Source organism: Octopus sinensis, linkage group LG10, assembly GCF_006345805.1.
Source record: "Octopus sinensis linkage group LG10, ASM634580v1, whole genome shotgun sequence".
NCBI classification, from domain to species: Eukaryota; Metazoa; Mollusca; class Cephalopoda; order Octopoda; family Octopodidae; genus Octopus; species Octopus sinensis.
Window position 1 is genome coordinate 57,600,972 of NC_043006.1, and position 21,514 is coordinate 57,622,485.

General features: G+C 35.4%; 1 long non-coding RNA gene across 1 annotated transcript in view; it reads left to right on the forward strand.

Moving 5' to 3' along the window:
• The window catches only part of LOC118765140, a 12,491-nt gene extending 2,060 nt beyond the window's left edge, over positions 1 to 10,431 (forward strand). The window contains exons 2-3 of the long non-coding RNA XR_005000997.1: positions 4,021 to 4,146; positions 10,096 to 10,431. This is a non-coding gene — a long non-coding RNA (uncharacterized LOC118765140). The remainder of the gene's footprint in view (positions 1 to 4,020; positions 4,147 to 10,095) is intronic.
• Positions 10,432 to 21,514: the final 11,083 nt, after the last annotated feature.

Sequence of the window (21,514 nt, forward strand, 5' to 3'; positions counted from 1 at the left end):
GGTGCGTTACGATTATCCATGTAACTGTACTTCTACTAGCGTTTCCTTTCATTCAAAACTTATCCTGCTTTGGTATGCTTTCTTTTATCCAAGTCAAACACAAGTTAAGTCCTATTATTACTAATTACCGTGTCGCTGCCGGACCCGATAAAAGGCTTTGCGGCATTACATTCTGAGGTCGACTTGGTCTTCCTGACACTTAGGGCAGAGAGTTTCTCATTGGTGGACCAATAAAAATAAATACACTAGATTGTTCATTTACAAAGCCATGTGATAGAGAAAAAGGAAAGAAAGAAGAGATAAAAAGGAAAAAATAATATAAAAATGTATGCAAAGAAAATAAAGGGGAAAAAGGAAAGAAAATTCACTGCGACAATGCTCTTCTCAATATGTGTGACGTACAAGTAAAAACAATCTTTTACACTTCCTGCGTGGATTGTAAGCCAGGTTTCATAAATAATTTTCAGCTCCTTTTATGATCATTCCAAGTGTTCCTACAATCACTGGTATTGTAACCGTCTTGAGATGCCAAATCTTTTCGATTTCAATTAGCAAATCTTTATATTTTCTGGGCTTATCAAATTCTTTTGCTGAGATATTATGGTCATAGGGTATGCTCATGTCAATCAATAAACAGACTTTATTGTTTTGGTATTTCACAACAATATCTGGTTTATTTGCTTTGATGGTCCAGTCTGTACATACTGGAAAGTCCCAAGGAATAGTTACATTTTCTCCCTCAGTTACAGCCTCAGGCTGGTGTTTGTAACATTTGTCAGTAGTTTTGATTTAATGCCGACACATTATCCAATGTAGATATTAGCCAACTCTGTCATGTCTTGAGGTGATAAAATCTTACACCCAGAGATTAGGTGGTCCACTGTTTCAATCCCATCGTTGCAGTATCGGCACTTTGGGTCTACTCCATCTTTCATCACATTGACTGGATAGTTCCAGGTCAATAAGCTCTGATCTTGAACAGCCAAGTTAAAGCCTTCACTCTCTGTTTTTATCCCTGAGCTCCACGAGCATCCCGTAGCCACTGATGGGTGTGCTTTATTATTATTATTATTATATTTATTATTATCATTATTATTATTATTATTATTATTATTATTATTATTATTATTATTATTATTATTATTATTATTATTATTATCATTCTATGTTTGACTTTTGCTTTATGTCTGTACAAGTTTATTATTATTATTATTATTATTATTATTATTATTATTATTATTATTATTTTCGTTGTTGTTGTTATTATTATTGTTGTTGTTGTTACTATTCATATACTAACAATAGATTAAATAGTAGGAAAAGAAAAGTTCTTAACATCGGGCGACAAATAACGTTATATGTCCAGAACCTTCCAAAGTAGCCTAGCTGTCCGCAATGACGCTGTGTTTTGGAGCTGCACTAAACTATGTTTTATGCCTATTTCCTTTATCCATCTGTTCACATCTTTAGGGATAGTTCCTAATGCACCTATAACTACATGGATGCATTTTCCCATTGCCTCTAAAACTCACTGGATAGGCCCTGGTATTTTGCTATTTTCTCTACACTTATCATATTGCCTTTCTTATTATTATGACTGTAAAGTCAATTTTCTGGCACTTTTTATTCTCTTTGTCTTCTACTACTAAATCAGGCCTTTTAGCTTCTATTACTCTGCCAGCCTGAATGTTTAAATCCCACAACAGCTTATATTTCTTACTTTCTAGCACTTTACTAGCTTCTTGTTCACACCATTTATCAGTATAGTCAAATCCTAGCTTTCTACATAACTCCCAGTGGTTGTCAAGTATTCTCTTGTATTCTTTCTGCGCCAGCATGCTACATTCATTTACCATATGAATAACACTTTCCCCTTTTAAATTACGTAACCTACCTTTGGAATCTACCTGGTTTTTGTCTATCTTGGTTTTTATTTAATTAGTCCTCGATGCTTGATATTGTGCTACAACTAGCGAACTTTGTCTTCCTCTTCAGCATTCCTTTCTGCAACCATAATAATGACTCACTATAACTATTTTGGGGAATCTACCATGCAAACCCTTCTCTTGCCTGTCAGATAATATTTCTTCTTTTTTTCTGGTTTTTAACTGCATTTGGCTTTTTGGTTTCCCTATGTTCTACTGTTACTTTAGTAGCTCTCTTAATAAAATTTCTAGCTAATTCCACACAATCTTCTGCTGATATTAACCATATCCCATCCTCCTTTCTAGGTATGTATAATCTTGATATTCCAGCTCTTGGGTGAAGTCCTCCATTCACATTGAATTCCTTCTTAGTTCTTCTCTCTAGATTTGCTAATTCAGATTTTGTCCAATGTATAAAAACTGCTGAATATCTAAGTAATGATACTACCCAAGTATTTACAGTCTTCACTAGATTCGGACCATTTGGCTTTGACTTCATTAGCTTTCTCGCCCTTCTGATATACTTCTCAATTTTCGTTTTCATTTTTTATAGTTAGTACACTGGCAGATTATAATATTCTGTATTTACGTTCTGAGTTCAAATTCCACCGAGGTCGACTTTACATTTCATCCTTTCGGGGTCGACAAATAAAGTACCAGGTGCGTACTGGGGTCGATCTAATCGACTGGCCCCCTCCCTCCAAATTTCAGGCCCTTATGCCTATAGTAGAAACAATTATTATTATTATTATTATTATTATTATTATTATTATTATTATTATTATTATTTATTATTATTATTATTATTATATTATTTTGTTTATTATTATTACGAGCTGGCAGAATCGTTAGCACGCCGAGCAAAAATAAGTAGTAGTATTTCTCTCATCTTTACGTTCTGAGCTCAAATTCCGCAAAGGTCAACTTTGCCTCTCATCCTTTCGGGGTCGATAAATTACGTACCTGTGAAACACTGGGGTCGATGTAATCGACTAGTTCCCTCTTCCAAAATTTCAAGGCCTTGTGCCTTCAGTAAAAAGGATTATTATTATTATTATTATTATTATTATTGTTATTATTATTATTATTGAGTGAGCGAGCAGAGCATGCCATCAAAGTGACACTGGGGTAAAATATACGAAGCCCAGTATACCCATCATGACTACCCGTCTGATAAGGGTACACCAGGCACATGCATCACAACCATATGTGCGCGACATGGTGATCTCATATCAAGATAAACAGCACATGACCTTGCAGGTGGAGCCCAGTTTTAGATTTTCTTCAGATCGAGTAACCCATCCCGCTCAAAAGGTCCCGAATAAGGGTTATTTAAGGACGTTGAACGAAACACCCATGTTTCCAGAGGTGAATTATTCAAACCCCAAAGAATCCTTCTCAACACATGGCTATGATGCTCCCCCACTACTTCTGCTCGTGATCAGAGATGCACATATCGTTAGCCACCAAGGGACATGCTCACTGGTTAAGGTCAAACAACTGACAAGCAAATCTGTGGTATTGAGCAGAATATTTGCTCTAGCCCATCTTTTATACCAAGACAAAACAATGTACATGATAACAACTTCCAATCAGTTAAGATCAGAAGCCATGAGAGCCACTGCCTGGTACTGCATCAGGGCATATTATTATTATTATTATTATTATATTATTATTATTATTAATTTTATTATTCTTGTTGTTGTATTATTATTATTTATTATTGTTGTTGTTGTGTTGTTATTATTATATTGTTGTTGTTGTTGTTGTTATTATTATTATTATTATTATTATTATTATTATTATATTATTATTATTATTTTTGTTATTCTTTATATAGCGGGACATTTTCAATATTCACTCTTGATCTGAAAAATATACAAAAAGTGATAATTTTGTTCTTCATAGAAATGAAAACACAGACACACAGACACACATACATCTAATAAATGTAAATATAAAGGAAGTCTATATATATATATATATATAATATATATATATATATATTATATAATATATATTATATATATATATATATAGGGAGTCCGATTCGTTTTCGTTTTCGTAACTTACTTTTTCGTCTCCGTTTCAGCAGCTGGGCCAACGTCAAGCAAGTGTTCAGACGTGAAGGGGTATGCATTGATAGCAGAATGACTTTGTGTGCCCATGTGATACAACATGGAATCTGTGGCGCAGAATATATGATATGCTGCAAACCGTGGTAAGTTATTTTGGATATAGAATTTAAGAAGACAAGGAATATCGAACATACTACGGTAGGAGTAAAAAAAAGTGGAGTGCAGGGTTAAAGAGGAAAAAGGAACTAGAATCTAAAGTAGCTAGTGACAGATTGTCTGGGTAAACGGACTTCAAGCAAGTGTTCAGACGTGAAGGGTGTATGCATTGATAGCAGAATGACTTTGTGTGCCCATGTGATACAACAGGGAATCTGTGGCGCAGAATATATGATATGCTGCAAACCGTGGTAAGTTATTTTGGATATAGAATTTTTAAGAAGACAAGAAATATCGAACATACTACGGTAGGAGTAAAAAAAGTGGAGTGCAGGGTTAAAGAGGAAAAGGAACTAGAATTTGGGTAAAGGGACTCTTTTTAAGCTACGCGATTAAGTGAGTACAGTAAAATGGTATTGAAATACACCCGTTTTTAAAAATCCTTTCACCAGACCGAAATCACAGATCTGGATTATACTGATGACGTGGGCGTTACTTGGCTCACCCTACAAGGAACTTCAAGTGTAGACCATTCAATAAGGTGTGGACACGTTATGTATGTATGTAGGTATGTATGTAGTATGTATGTATGTAGGTATGTAGGAGTATGTATGTATGTATGTACGTATGTATGTATGTATTATATATATAATATATTTATATATATGTATGTGTGTGTATGTATATATTATATATATATATTATATATATGTATGTGTGTGTATATATATATATATGTATATCTATATGTGTGTGTATACATATATGTGTATATATCATATATATATATATATATATATATATATATATACATATACATATATTTATGTATATATATATATATATATATATATTTGGTTTCATAATGTCCAACCGTTAATCCCGGCCCGTCTTTTTAATCCGTTTTATCCTCTTTCACGTCATTGTTTTTCCCCTCAGTCTTTTATATCGAAGATCCTTGTGTCAAAGGATCTTCCATTCTTCCCGAGCATGAGACTAATACACCTGCTTGTTTTACCTCACCTGTCGTTGTCTTTTGTTTTCTGTACATTAGAACTACACCGTATATATAGATTTATATCTAATTATGTACGGATGTATCTCTCTCTCTCTTTTTCTCTCTTTCTACACACATACACACACAGACGCACACACACACACACACGCACACACACACAGACACAGACACACTCACACACACACATACATGCATACATACATACATACATACATACATACATGCATACATACATACATACATACATACATACATATATATTTATTTACTACTCACAAGGGGCTAAACACAGAGAGGACAAACAAACGGATTAATTCGATTATATCAACCCCAGTGCGTAACTGGTACTTATTTAATCGACCCCGAAAGATGAAAGGTAAAGTCGACCTCGGCGGAATTTGAACTCACAACGTAGCGGCAGACGAAATACGGCTACGCATTTCGCCCGGCGTGCTAACGTCTCTGCCAGCTCGCCGCCTTTCTATACATACATATATAAATGCTCGACTCCGTCGGTCACGAATAATCATGAGTGCACCTAAGTGGTTTCCCTAAAGAGTACAATTCTTTGCGGAAAGTCGCCTCACGGTCGAACGCACAACCTAAGGTTGTTTTTTCTATGGGAGACCAGCAGTCGCCTATGCATACCAGCCTCTCCTCTCCACGCCACCTATATTATCCAAGAGAAAAGCAAAGGCCGATACAGCTTGGCACCAGTGATGTCGATATATATATATATATATATAGATATCTATATTATATATATATATGTATGTGTGTGTGTTTGTGTGTGGTGTGTGTGTGGGTGTGTGGTGTGTGTGTGTGGTGTGTGTGTGTGGTGTGTGTTGTTTGTGCTGCGTGTGAGCATGTGTGTTCGTGTGTGCATGTGCATGTGTGTGTGTGCGTGCGTGTGTGTGTGTGTGTGTGTGTGTGTGCGTGTGTGTGTGTGCGTGTGTGTGTGTGCGTGCGTATGTGTGTGTGTGTGTGTGTGTAAGACGACGATATATATACTACAACTCGATCTACAGATTGATGTCAGCAAAGCAATTGTCACGTTTTCCTCTCTTGCTGATAACAAGTAAGTTACTACCCTAGATTCCGAACTCCTTCAAGAAGTAAAGAACTTAGTATATCTTGGGGGTCCTCCATTCTGCCAACCGATCGGGTCCCTGAGAAAATCACGACTCTATTGTTGCCATGGAATCCATGTGATATTATATCCACCAATCAAGCTCCGTGTATATCTGAATCTCATACCCTAACTGCCCCTTCATGTCTGTGAAACGTGATTCCCTCATGGTCACAGAATTTCGCCACATAGAGGCGTTGTTTAAAGGTGTTTCAGACGCATTCTTAAAATTATATTGTTGGACCCAGTGACAACCCCACATCTTCATTCCCGGGGGAAACATCAAACTTATGGCTCAAGTAATCCGTAGTATCATTTCAAATGATTCGACCACATCTGCCATCGAGCAAAATGCTTAGCGGCATTTCGTCCGTCTAAGTTCAAATGTCGCCAAGGTCGACTTTGCCTGTCATCTTTTCGGGGTCGATAAAATAAGTACCAGTTGAGCACTGAGATCGATGTAATCGACATATCTCTTTCCCGAAATTCAGGGCTTTGTGCCAAAATTTGAAATATAAAATTACCAGTGAAACTGCCAGTGATGATACAGAGACTGCTACTAATTATGAAGGAGGAAGTGAAGAAAATTATTACTTATAAAGGCTATACATCAGCTCAATAATTTTGATTAAATTGAGATTTTCTGGAAGAGTGTACCTACTAGGACTTTATTTCTAGTAATGAGAACTCAGTTCTAGACATTAAAGCTTCCAAAAATCATCCGACGGTTCTTGGGGTAAGAAATGCTGCTGGTGATATGAAATTAGAGCTCCTATTCGTGTATCACTCTCAATTTCCTTGGGCTTGGATAACTATGAGTTTTTCTCAAGACTGGTTTATAAATATTTTTATCCTGATGCAGAAAAAGTATAGTGTCAGTCGTAATATTTCCAATAAAGCATTGCTCCTTTTAGACAATGCACAAGGCTGCCCAGTGAAATTAAAATGTAATATATTCCGAAAAACACTTCTTTGACCTAGCCGTCGGATCACGATGTAATGACTAACTTCATAGCATATTATCATAGGACTTTAAAACAAGTGGAAAGGAGAAACCTGCAGTTAAGACTTCTACAAAAGTTTATCATTGTGGATGCAGCGGATAAAAAATGCTGAATCAAGGGTTGGAGCGAAATCCTGAATTATGAATAGTGTTTGGGAAAAAATACGACTAGCATATATCCGTGACATTACAGGTTTTCTGCTAACAGAATGTGTACATCAAGTTTTCGCAAGATGTTACATCCTCAAATGATGTAGTGTTTGAAAAAGTCGTAGAATATGCGATGTTTGACTTGTTAGGGTGAGAAAGTTAATCCAATAAGGAACCGATGATGTTTAAACAAGAAGAAAACTGCAAGACAGGAAGAGCAAATAGAAGCTCCTCCATTCCATTTGAAATGAGAGCAAAGAATATGGTTAAATGGAAGCCACTACAAGCCTTTGCTGATGAGCCCTAATTGTGGAAAACAATTTGATATAATATAGCATAATGTAACATAATGTAATATAGTATAATATAATAAGCAATTCCTATACGGAGTGATTCAAAGGGATACTGCACTGTAAAGCTGTGGATAAGCTCCTCCCCCTTAAAGCAGAAGCTGTTAACAAGGATGATCTACAAGGAAGAGGATAGTGCATCTCTTCCTCTCTGTAAATCTCAATGCACTACCATCCGGTGAGTACCATCTGTAGTACAATATTAATGTTTTTTATTTATATATTTATTCCTAAATGTGTTTCTCTTCAAATGATGTTATGTACATAAACTGAACTGCATGTACCGTGTATTTATGATACAGGTTGTAGTGTGTGCATATGTGTGCTTGTGGCGGGGTACTGCAAGTGTTTTATTTTCATGCTAATGACAGGTTATATTGTTCCCTTTTGGTTTTCTTTTTCTCAATATAAAACAATGAAATCAATCACTGGATTAAGACTTTGCGCTACGCCAATGATTTTCAATAATGCAGAATATCCTATGGAAGAGTTATTTCCACATATATCTCTCTTACATGTTATAATTGAGATTATGCCTTCTATTTTGTTTACAAACGATTAATTTAATAAATTTTGAATTTCATATTGAGTATTTGTGAGAGAAATACTCTGTGTGGAAGTAAACTGAGATGAGATAGTAGATGTGATAGTGGACATAGAAATGTATGTCTGTTATCTACATAGATAAAAATAATGATATTAGTTGCTGACTAATATTATGCTTCTTTTCTCACATATGTTAAGGATCTCAAGCGGAAGTATAATCTCGCTGTATATACCGCGCTTAAATAACTATAGAGTAAAAGTTACATTTTCGTGCGTGTATCACTCCCACCTCACAAATATATACACATATATACATATATAAATTCATTTATTATGCATGTACGTACGTACATAATACATACGTACGTATGGATGAACATATGTATGGATGAACATATATGTATGTTCTGTTCTGTTTGTAATTATTCGAAGTCTTTCGATATAGAAGGATCTGGTTTCTAACAAAGGTACAAAGCTCTATCGTTAGAATATAGTTACTCTTTTACTTGCTTCAGTCATGTGACTGTGGCCTTGCTGGAGCACCGCCTTTAGTCGAGCAAATCGACCTGAAGGCTTATTCTTTGTAAGCCTAGTACTTATTATATCGGTCTCTTTTTGCCGAACCGCTAAGTTACGGGGACGTAAACACACCAGCATCGGTTGTCAAGCGATGTTGGGGTGGGGGCAAACACAGACACACAGACACACACATATATATATATATACGACGAGCTTCTTTCAGTTTCCGTCTACCAAATCCACTCACAAGGCTTTGGTCGGCTCAAGGCTATAGTTGAAGACACTTGCCCAAGTGAGACTGAACCCGGAACCATGTGGTTCGTAAGCAAGCTACTTACAAAGATACATACAAATACACACACATACATACACACATACATACAGACACACACACACATGCACACACACACATGCACACACACACACATATATATATACATATACATACATACATATATACTCTTTACTCTTTTACTTGTTTCAGTCATTTGACTGCGGCCATGCTGGAGCACCGCCTTCAGTCGAGCAAATCGACCCCGGGACTTATTCTTTGTAAGCCCAGTACTTATTCTATCGGTCTCTTTTGACGAACCGCTAAGTGACGGGGACGCAAACACACCAGCATCGGTTGTCAAGCAATGCCAGGGGGACAGACACAGACACACAAACACACACACATACATATATACATACATATATACGACATGCTTCTTTCAGTTTCCGTCTACCAAATCCACTCACAAGGCATTGGTCGGCCCGAGGCTATAGTAGAAGACACTTGCCCAAGATGCCACGCAGTGGGACTGAACCCGGAACCATGTGGTTGGTTAGCAAGCTACTTACCACACAGCCACTCCTGCGCCTATATATATATATATATATTATATATATAATATTATATATATATATATATATATATATATATATATATATATATATATATATATATATATATATATATATATATATATATATAGTATATATATATATATATATATATATATATATATATATATATATATATATATATATATATATATATATATATATATATATATATATTATATATATAAAAGTGAGTGCAAGAGCGAAAGAGGAAAGGAAAAGAGAGAATTGTGTGAATTAGGCTGTGTGAATAAAACAATCTCGACTTTGAAATGTTGTTGTCCATGTTTGATTTAAAGTTAGCAGTCATTTCTGTTTTATTCGTGTACTCAACAGATGAAGAGGCCATTGCTGTTTCGGAGGAGTGCTCTTAAAAGCTGGCAGATCGAATATTTTCATGCGGAAATGATCTTATCATAGATGAGTGATATCAACTGAACGAAAATAGATGAAAAAACCAACAGGGTCATAATAATAATAATAATAATAATAATAATAATAATAATAATAATAATAATAATAATAATAAAAATAATAATAACAATAATAATAATAACAATATCGTTTTTGTCTTGCTTTGTACGATTTTTAATGTGAAATCCTGTATTGGAATAGATGCTGCTGTGTCTTGGGAATTTTATTTTACCAATAAAATTACACATGTTGGCTCTATTTCAGTTCTTTTTTTGTTGTTAGTCAATTTTATATATAATTAACCAATTAATTAATCGATTGCTTGTTTGGTCAATCAATAGTCTGCTGGTTTGTTCTTTCATCGCCATTCACTATCTCATTAACGACACGTCCTCATTCTAGATCAGTCACATTGTATCCAATAATAATGATGATGATGATGATGTTTTTTATTCCCACAAATTCGAAGAGTGAGAGGACATTAAGGGAACAGGTTACAAAATCTATGAAAGATTTACTCGGAAATCGGATGACCGGAGAAATATTTGATGGTTTAGAGTTCCTAGTACGAACAATAAACACAGTTTCATCGAAAAAGAAAAAGATAACTTAAACAATTAAAATACTATATAATTGTGATAATGAATTATGTAAGAATGAAAACACATTAATTTTCTGCTTTTGATGTGCGGAAACAAGAATGTAAGTCTCTTGACGGAGCGTTTCACAATTTGTTGGTCTCTCTTCAGAGAAATGTACACAGTAACCTTCTCCAACCGCTAGCATAGTGTATTAAACAAATATATATATATATATATATATATATATATATATATATATATATATATATATATATATATATATATATATATATATATATATATATATATATATCTTATATGTGTGTGTATGTATGTATATGTATAATTTGGGTGGGGAGGGTGAAACTCGAAGTAGATGAAGCTATAAATAATTGCACGTAAATATTGGAGAGAAATAGTCGAAAAGTGTCTGTAGGTTTCGAACCCACATCTATAAACATGACAGACGTTCTGCCACTGGACCGAAGCAATTCTTCGAACTTTTCTATCCATTTTAGAAACTTTGAGAGAACGTGAAATACTATTTTTTGGAACAGTAAAACTCAAAGCAAATGAAACTATAGATAAAAGCGTGGAAATATTGGATTAAAACCCATTGGATAAATAAAGTCGAAACTGCCCGTGATTGAGAGCTTAATTTGCATATTTGTGCCCTAAAGTACAGTGAAGGCATAGAAAGAATGCTGTTACATTCTTATATAGTTCATTATCACTGCTGAAGCTTTCAAATATTTAAATTTATTTCAGAACTTCTTATTCAATGCTTAAACAAAGGAGTGGGGAGTCGCATACTAAGGCACATTTCTCTCACTTTTTAAAATGGTAAGGTATAATCTGAAAAAGATTTGCTGCTATATTTAGTAGTTTGAGCACCTACGTAGAGGCACACACACTGACTCGGGTTATAATTATTGTTGTTATTGTTGTAGAATAGTGAAACTAATAATATACAGAGAAGAATAAACCCTAAGATTTGCTTCCCTTGATATACTGAGTTCTTCGCTTTACCATTCCGGGATGTATGACCAGTGTTAAAACCAAAATATTTCACATTAGTAATCGTAGGATTGACAGATCGAAGGTAGTATCGGTCCTAGACTCAATTCTCGAGCACATATGACTGTGTAGTTAAAAAGTTTACTTCTAAATCAAACGGTTCCGGATCCCATCCTACTGCAAGGCACATTTGACAAATTAATTCTACTATGACATCTACTCAATCTAAATTGTGATGAAAATTGGGTTGATGGAAACTAAACGGAAGCTGTTGGATGGCCTATAAATGGTATGCCGGAGTTCCCCTCATTTCCCATTAAAACCCTCAAAGGACACTGGTACAGTCTTTCCTCTACTAACTAAATCATTAAAAAAATGAAATCCAGTCGGAAGAGGATGATGATGCAGCATTTGAGTCTTGGGTAGCTGTCGATGTTGCGGTTAGCTTCTTGGGATTTCTTTTTATTTCGTATATTATACATTTTATGGAATCTTCAAAATTAATATGTCCTTAACTTGGGATGTACAGACCCCCGGTGTTCCACGAAGGTAATAATGGGGATCTGTGAGCTAAGTTCAGAATTTGTCGAATTGAGAAACCTTTCAAAAGCTTGGGGTCTGCAGGAAAATTTAATTAAAATTAAAGGAGTCCTTCGTACTAAAAGGTTGGGGACCACTTACAGTGACCTCGCATTATAACTGGTCTATTAGATCAAGGCCGACTTGTGGTTAAACAATAACAAAAGAAACACACCAGTGCCAAAACCATTTGGATTATCCGTGTCTTCATTCTCGACATTAAAGTTTAGGTGTATTTTGTTTATGCTTTCTGTATTCGTTACTTCTTGCTTAAGTCATACTGGAACACAACTCTGAGTGGGTTAGTCGAACGAATCGAACCCAGTACTGATATCATTATTTTTAAAACTCTGGTACTTATTCTATCGGTTTGTGTTGCCGAACTGCCAGGTTACGGAGAAGTAAACGCACAAACATTGGTTATCAAGCAGTGGGTGAGGAAAAGAACACACGCGCGCGCGCGCGCACGCATACACACACACATGCACACGAAGGGCTTCCACACAGTTTCCACCAAACCGAATTCACTCACAAGGTGTTGGCCGCCGGCTAGGAGCTATAGCGGAAGACACTTGCCCAAGGTGTCGTGGAATGGAACTGCACATGAAACCACGTAGCTGCAAGGAAAGCTTTTTAACTACTTAACCAAGCTTTTAACTTTTCCTTTTGCACTTTCTAACAAATTACCTCCATATACAAAAATGTTAAAAGTCAGTTGTCACTTCTGCTGAGCAGAAGGATGTTAGTTGTTAGAAGGATGTTAGAGAGTGGCTTCAGTTTTAGTTCACTCTTAGAAACCAGGAGTTGATTTCTGTTTCTGTCGGATCATAAGCAGATAAACAATTCACTTCTTATAGTGTCTGCTAAAAATTCTAGGATTTCACAGTTCAGCCTTGCTTGTTTACTAATTAGTTCAACTCAGGTAAGTAAATTTAAACACTTTGGTCTCGAAAACAGAATAGTACAATGCTTATAATGGTTCCATATACTCAGCGAGTGATAACCTAATCCATTCGTATTGTGTTTGTATGTGTGTGCACGCGCGCATGCGTGTATGTTTGTGAGCGTGTGCGTGTTTGTGTAACCCGTAGAGGATAGCACAACAAAGTTATACTCACACCAACACACACAAACACACACACACACACACATACACACACAGAGTCTTTTATTCTTTTATTCTTTTACTTTCATCAGTCATTTGACTGTAGCCATGCTGGAGCGCCACCTTTAGTCGAACAAACCGCCCCCAGGACTTCTTCGTAAGCCTAGTACTTATTCTATCGGTCCCGTTTGCCGAAAGGGGAAAAGGGGACGTAAACACACCAACATCTATTCTCAAGCGATGGTTGGGGAACAGACACAAACGCACAAATACATACATATACACGACGGGCTTCTTTCAGTTTCCGCCTACCAAAACTACTCATAAAGTTTTGATCGGCCCGAGGCTATAGTAGAGGACACTTGCCTAAGGTGTCACGCAGTGGGACTGAACCCAGAACCATAAAGTTGAGAAGCAGGCTTCTTACCACACACCCACTCCTGCGGCTATATATTATGTATGTATGCATATATATATATATATATATATATATATGTATGTAATATATGTATGTATGTATGTATGTATTATATATATTATATATTATATATATATATATATATATATATATATATATATATATATATATATTATAAATGTATATATGTATATAGATATATATATATATATATATATATATCTATATATGTATATATATATATGTATAATATATATGTATATATATATATATATGTATTATAGATATATATATATATATATATATATTATATATATATATATATATATATATATATATATATATATAATATATATATATATAACGGGAAGCTTTATGAAATAGACAAAAGACGAAGGCAGGTTGACGGAAATAAACAAAAGACGAAGGCAGGTGAATACAAACAAAATTGTATTAGTATGGCGCTCAGGAAATATAAATAAAACAAGTCTTTAACGTTTCGAGCCTACGCTCTTCACCAGAAAGATACACAGAGAAGAAACACAGAAAGAAGGAGAGAAAAAAAATGCGTGCAGAGGCTAGCGAATCAACATGGCGATCTGATTTCGGCCAGAAGTCAAAGATCAAACGTGAGACGCAAGAGCGAAATTAGGGGAGATGATAGGGTTAAATGACCTCGCTCCAACATAAGAGTGTGTGTGTATATATACTTACATATCAGACCAAAAAGGGTACGGGCGTCGCTATATATAAATATATGTATATGTAAAAAAATACAAACTGGACAAGAACGCAAAACATTTAGAAGACGATACAAAAAACACGGGACATTTGAAGCTTCGAATGTCCCGTCCGTGTTTTTGTAGCGTCTTTTAAATGTTTTGCGTTCTTGTCCCAGTTGTATTTTTTTTACATATAATATATATATATATATCTATATATATATAATATAATATTATAATATATATATATATATATTATATTATATAATATATGTAATATTATATGTATATATATATATATATATATATATATAATGTGTGTAGATATATATATATATATGTATATATATGTATATATATAATATATTCCATGATCATACGTGGAGTATTTATTTATTCTCCCATCGAAATTTTACTGAAGAAGGATATATCTTTTTTTATAAGATTAAGTCCGAAATTGATTCAATATAGAGATAACGAATTTAATTTTCTAAAGTAGTTGCCCGTTTTCAGTTTCAATTTCTGTAACAAGCGGATTATAAGTGGATAAACCAGTGTATTTGGCTTTAGAATAACCCTCTTTAGCCCTTAATTATATATTATATTGCAACCTTAACGGGTTTTTTTTAATATACTGCCCACGCTTCCTGATGAATTCCTTTGCTGTAGAGTAAGGGACTTCATCCTATATTGCTTAGTAGTAAACTCGATCTTGCTACAGGAGGACTGGTAACCATTACAATTGTAGCGGCGAAGGTCTGGACGTTGTTTATGAGGCTGACCAAAGAATTTTATTTTTAGATATAAATGATGTACTCAAGTGTAGTTATGTTTTTAGCTTGTGCTTTTTCCATGATCATACGTGAGTATTATTTATATCCCATCGAAATTTCTACTGAAGAAGGAATATATCTTTTTTTATAAGATTAAGCCGAAATTGATTCAATATATAGATAACGAATTTAAATTTTCTAAAGGTTAGTTGCCCGTTTTCAGTTTCATTTTCCTGTAACAAGCGGATTATAAGTGGATAAAACAGTGTATTTGGCTTTATAATAACCCTCTTTAGCCCTTAATTATATGATGTAATTGCAACCGTAACGGTTTTTTTAAATATACTGCCCACGCTTCCTGATGAATTCCTTTGCTGTAGAGTAAGGGACTTCATCCTATATTGCTTAGTAGTAAACTCGATGCTTGCTACAGGAGGACTGGTAACCATTACAATTTGTAGCGGCGAAAGGTCTGGACGTTTTTTTCTGAGGCGGACCAAAGAATTTTATTTTTAGATATAAATGATGTACTCAATGTGTTATTTTTTTAGCTTGTGCTTTTTCCATGATCATACGTGAGTATTTTATTTATATCCCATCGAAATTTCTACTGAAGAAGGAATATATCTTTTTTTATAAGATTAAGTCCGAAATTGATTCAATATAGAGATAACGAAATTTAAATTTTCTAAGGTTAGTTGCCCGTTTTAGTTTCAATTTCCTGTAACAAGCGGATTATAAGTGGATAAAACAGTGTATTTGGCTTTAGAATAACCCTCTTTAGCCCTTAATTATATGATATATATATATTATATATATATATATAATATATATGTATATATATATATGTATATATATATATATATATATATTGTGTGTGTATATATATAATATATATATGTATATATATGTATATATATATTATATAATATATATGTATATGTATATATATATATGTATGTATGTATATAATATATATATGTATGTATATATATATATATATGCATGTATGTATGTATATATAAATGTATGTATGTATATATATATATATGTATGTATATATATATGTATATATATATGTATGTATGTATGTATGTATGTATGTATGTATGTATGTATGTATACACACACATATATATATGTATATACATATACACACATACAACCATATATTTAAACGTAGTATTCTTAGCAAATGTCAGCTTAAAGGATTACCAATTCAACAACCATGACTTTTTAATAAATTGATTAACAGTTGTGATGACTTCACGTTACTCTGTCGTAGCTGGCTACGCAAATAAATGACGACCAGGCACGAAATTCTTGAATAAACAGTCGCTACAAGACAGGCATGATACCTGCAGCTTACAGATGTCAGCTGGCCGCTGGTCGTTAAAAGAAAACGGACGCTAAAGCATGCCACTCGCTTTGATTAGTAGTATTCATTGCGAGTATGACGATGATATTTTAGATATAAAATTATAAATACCAATCTGTTTTGTTTAACCAAAGAAACGTTTATGTGGTCGCCCGATCTGTTAAAAATAACAACCAGAACTTCCTAAAATCGTACCACGCTATCTCGAAAAGAAAAAAAGAGCGTGTGCGGTTGTAGGGGCTTATTCTATAACGTATGTCTAGATACAGAGTATTCGATAGAAGCCCGTGATGGTCATGGTCGGGAAACTTTTCCCCATAGGTCTGGTCAATCACGGATGCCCTAGGGTTTTACTATAACAAGAACAACAACAACAGCAATGATGACTGCTAGCTCTCTGATGCTGCCGCGCTACAGAACTAGTACGAATACATACATACATACATACATACATACTTACATACATACATACATACATACATACATACATACATACATACATACATACATACATATAAGAAAACAAAAAATGGAACAAGTACGTAACAGGCGACAACAAAACATCCGGACAGTTAGATGATACAAAAAAGGACAAGAAAAAAAACAACGACGGGTCATTCGGAGGTTCCTATCCTCAGTCGAGTTCCAGATGATCTTAGCAGTTTCGGCCGATATATATATATGTATATATATATATATATATGGATGGCTGTGACTGATGTGGCGAATAGAGAGACAAATTATTCCAATCATGCTTAAAAGATCATCTGCTGCAAACCTAACTTGAGTAAGTTCCGATGAGATGAGTTTCAAAACGACTCACAGAACTTAGCCAAATCATTTTGAAATCTACCAACGTATTTTGGATCGGTTTGATAACAAAAGTAGAAATTCATGAGAAAGAAATAGTTTCTCACGAAGCTCATCTTTCTGAGGCTGATGAAAATGTATCAATGCATTCGGTGGATAGTCGGATCAGTAGCCACATTGGACCGGGTGGGTGTCTTGCAGTATTTATTCTGGTTCTGTGTGTTCTGAGTTTAAATCCCACAATGGCCTACTTGTGTGGAAGACTTAATCCGTCACCTGGTTTAGCACTACCACCTGATATTTTGGGGTACCAGTAATAGAGTCTACTCTGTTGATAGCATTCGGGACTGGCTTCCGATTTGATGATGCCTGCCTCCCGCCTCCTCAATAATCTCGGAGGTCCTGTAAAGGGTCATGAACTCTGCTTCTACTGAATAAAATTTATATATTTTACCAGGTGGTGCTATTGAGTTAGACATCGCCTGGGCCTATACTGGCCGAAACCTACCAAAGTTCTCAAAGTTATATATATGCATGTATACCATTTAATGTATACAGTATAAAGATACGAGCTACTAACAGTTTCTTGCTATGGAGACGCGGGTTCTTGCTTTGGCGACACGCCTTTTATCTCCAAGCAATGTGCACACATATGGAGCAGAAGAACTGCCTGCTCTGCCCTATTAAAGTAGTATGATTGACTTAGCCGATTGCCAGATTCATCCTACATGAGGCAACAACTGTCTTACTTAATTCCACAGGAGGTCAGTAGTGCTGAGACACTGAGCAAGTACGTGCAGAACGGATTCGTCGTTCCGTACGCATCTCGAACAGACCCGATCGACAGCACTTTCGTCTCTGTGCAGTTTGTGTCCTGTCAATGATGCCCTTTGGTAGCACTGCCGGACTAAAGATTCTGAAAGTTATCCATGATAGTCACCGGTCTTTAAGTCCTCCAGATCTGCCAAACTAATTCATTCATGTCGATGCTCAGAGTTTCTCCGAGAATGTAGTCACTCTCGATACTGGTTAAAGCGATCTTCTTCCGACCCCACTGTCCGATTTGTATGAGGCTGTGTGCATTTGACGTGGATGATTTAAAGTTTTAAGCAAAGGGAGAATCAACTGGATACAAACAAATATTTAGTTGTAGCTTAGGATGGCTTTTAGTATAAAAAAAAATTGCTGCGATGACGATAAAGCGAATGAAAATCGTAGGAAGTACTCGAGAGGATTTTGCAGATGAAGAGATGATAAAATCCTTAGATATAGAAGAAGCATTATATCTTAGGATAATGGCAAATTATAAGATTAAAAGTATAGAAATGACAAAATCCCTCAGCAAGGGTTATTCTCATAGAATTAAGAAAAAAATTTAATCTTACGTGAATCATTGCACAAGTTATCAATAATTGTTTTTAATTTAGGTACAAGGCCCAGTAATAAGAGACAGTCAATGCCATCGACTCCATTACTTAACAGGTAATTTACTCCACCGACCCCGAAAAGCTGAAGGATAAAGCTAACCTCATGGGGATTTGAACTCAGACCGTAAAGAGTTGGAACAAATACTGCAAGCCATTTCATCCAATGTTGTAACGATTCTGCGATGACTATAACAACTATCCAATCAACATACGAAGACGTAAGAAATATGTTTAGATAAGAACATACAACAGAATTAATTTTCAATATCATTATTAGAGCTTTCTAGGGCGACGACCTGGTAGAATCGTTAGCGTGTCGAATAAAATGCTTAACGGCATTTCTTCCGGCTCTTTATATTCTGAGTTCAAAATCCTCCAACAACAACTTCACCTTTCATTCTTCCAAGGAGTAAATAATATAAAGTATCAGTGAAATACTAGGACCAATATAATCGACTAAAATTGGTGGGTTTCAGACGAAATTAGAAAGAATTAGAACCCTCTTGTTTATGTAAAAACTATCGTTTCTTCCACTGTTGTAACAAAGACAGGAACCAACCACTGAAGGAACTTCTACGTGGTGACGTGAATTCCTAGAAATAACAGCTAAATATTCCTCAACTTTCTCAAATCTCATTCTACCGTCTGCAAAATATTGGATAAAATGATCTTAAATATTCAGTCTGACAAGGCGGTGAGCTGGCAGAACGTTAGCACGCTGGGCGAAGTGATTAGCGGTATTTCGTCTGCCGCTACGTTCTGAGTTCAAATTCCGCCGAGGTCGATTTTGCCTTTCATCCTTTCGGGGTCGATAAATTAAGTACCAGTTATGCACTGGGGTCGATGTAATCAACTAAATACCTATGTCTGTCCTTGTTTGTCCTCTCTGTGTTTAGACCCTTGTGGGTAATAAAAAAATAGGTATTTCGTCTGCCGTTACGTTCTGAGTTCAAATTCTGCCGAGGTCGACTTTGCCTTTCATCCTTTCGGGATCGATAAAGAAAGTACCAGTTATGTACTGGGGTCAATGTAATTGACCGCCCCAGCCAAATTTCGGGCCTTGTGCCTAGAGCAGAAAAAAATATTCAGTCTGAAAAACATATAAATAAATGTCAAGATGGTCATGACTAGAATTCCGTTTGCTCATAAACCAACTTGACCAGAACTGACCTGAGGTTAAGCAACACAGATGCACTATTGTTAAATTATCACCATTTTCTTTCTGTTTGTGAGTCGGTGGTATCCATTAACAAGGAGGAAACAGAAGTTACAATATTCATGATTTTCTATATCTATGGAACTGTGTCTGTGTTCAGGAACCAGCAAACCAAAGGCGTAGCCAGGTTTCGGCCGCCCTATTCGCAGATGTGTAGCGAGGATTGTTGCCCTATACTCAGAGGTGTAGCCAGGTTCTAAAGTTAGGGGCAGCTAACACATAAAAGAAAAGGTGCCGTGACACATACCTTTCCTTCATTCTTTTAAGGAGTAGATGAAATAAAGTACCAGTCAAATACTAGGGGGTCAATGTCATCAACTGACCCCTTCTTCTAAAACTGGTAGGTTTGAGTCGAAATTGGAAAGAATTATTAGAACCCATTTCTCTTATATTAGGCGAAGTATTTCATTAGTTATATGTAATTGTATTCTACATTCATTAATTTCATGTTTCAATAGCAATGTCATTATGTTTGAAACAACTATTGATATAGGTGTCACATGAAAAAAGATGAAACTCCATGTGATCGTCCAATGTCGAGAGGTTATGACGTCAAGGTTTGTTTTGGTTCTTCTGTTGTCAGTGGCCACTAACACATCATAAGAGATTCAGCAGACAGTTCAAAAACACGGGAGGTTGGTCAAATAGTCATGACTCCACAAAGTTCTTCCAAGACCATGGGATTAACAGAAAAAAAAAAAAGATTCGTATTTCATCGCACAAGTACAGAGTTAAACGGTTGTTGAAAAAGCGCCAATTTTGAAAAATGTGCGCGCGAGGAACAGTCGCTCCCCTTACTCCCCTGTTTATACACTACTGCCGATACAGCAGCCAAATTAGCCATCTTCTTTCTTGAAAGTAGCATACCTTCGACTTCAACAAACTCAGGCGTATAAAACGGCTGCTCTGTCAGGCCTGCGTACCCTATACATCCATGTTACACCTATGAGGCAACAGCCACCACTATACCAAAACTTTATGGCATGTTTACTATTTCTTGGTACCCCACGTTTTTACTAAGACCCACTTTCTTTAGATTCTAGGAACTACATTAAAAAAATAATGTTTTCGCCTTATACATTTGAGAAAAATAATGAATTTGATGTTCTTTCTGTCGAAGTAATTTATTTAAAATGTTTGAAATATATTTTAGCAATCGACACAGAGTATGCACACAAACTTTCTACCTTTAAAACGTTTCGTTCAAGTTAGTGATATAAGTACGTATATGTTTAAAAACAAACAAACTAAAAAAAAACAACCCAATTCCGCACCGCCAACCCCCCAAAAAATCCCCACAAAAATTCATATAGAT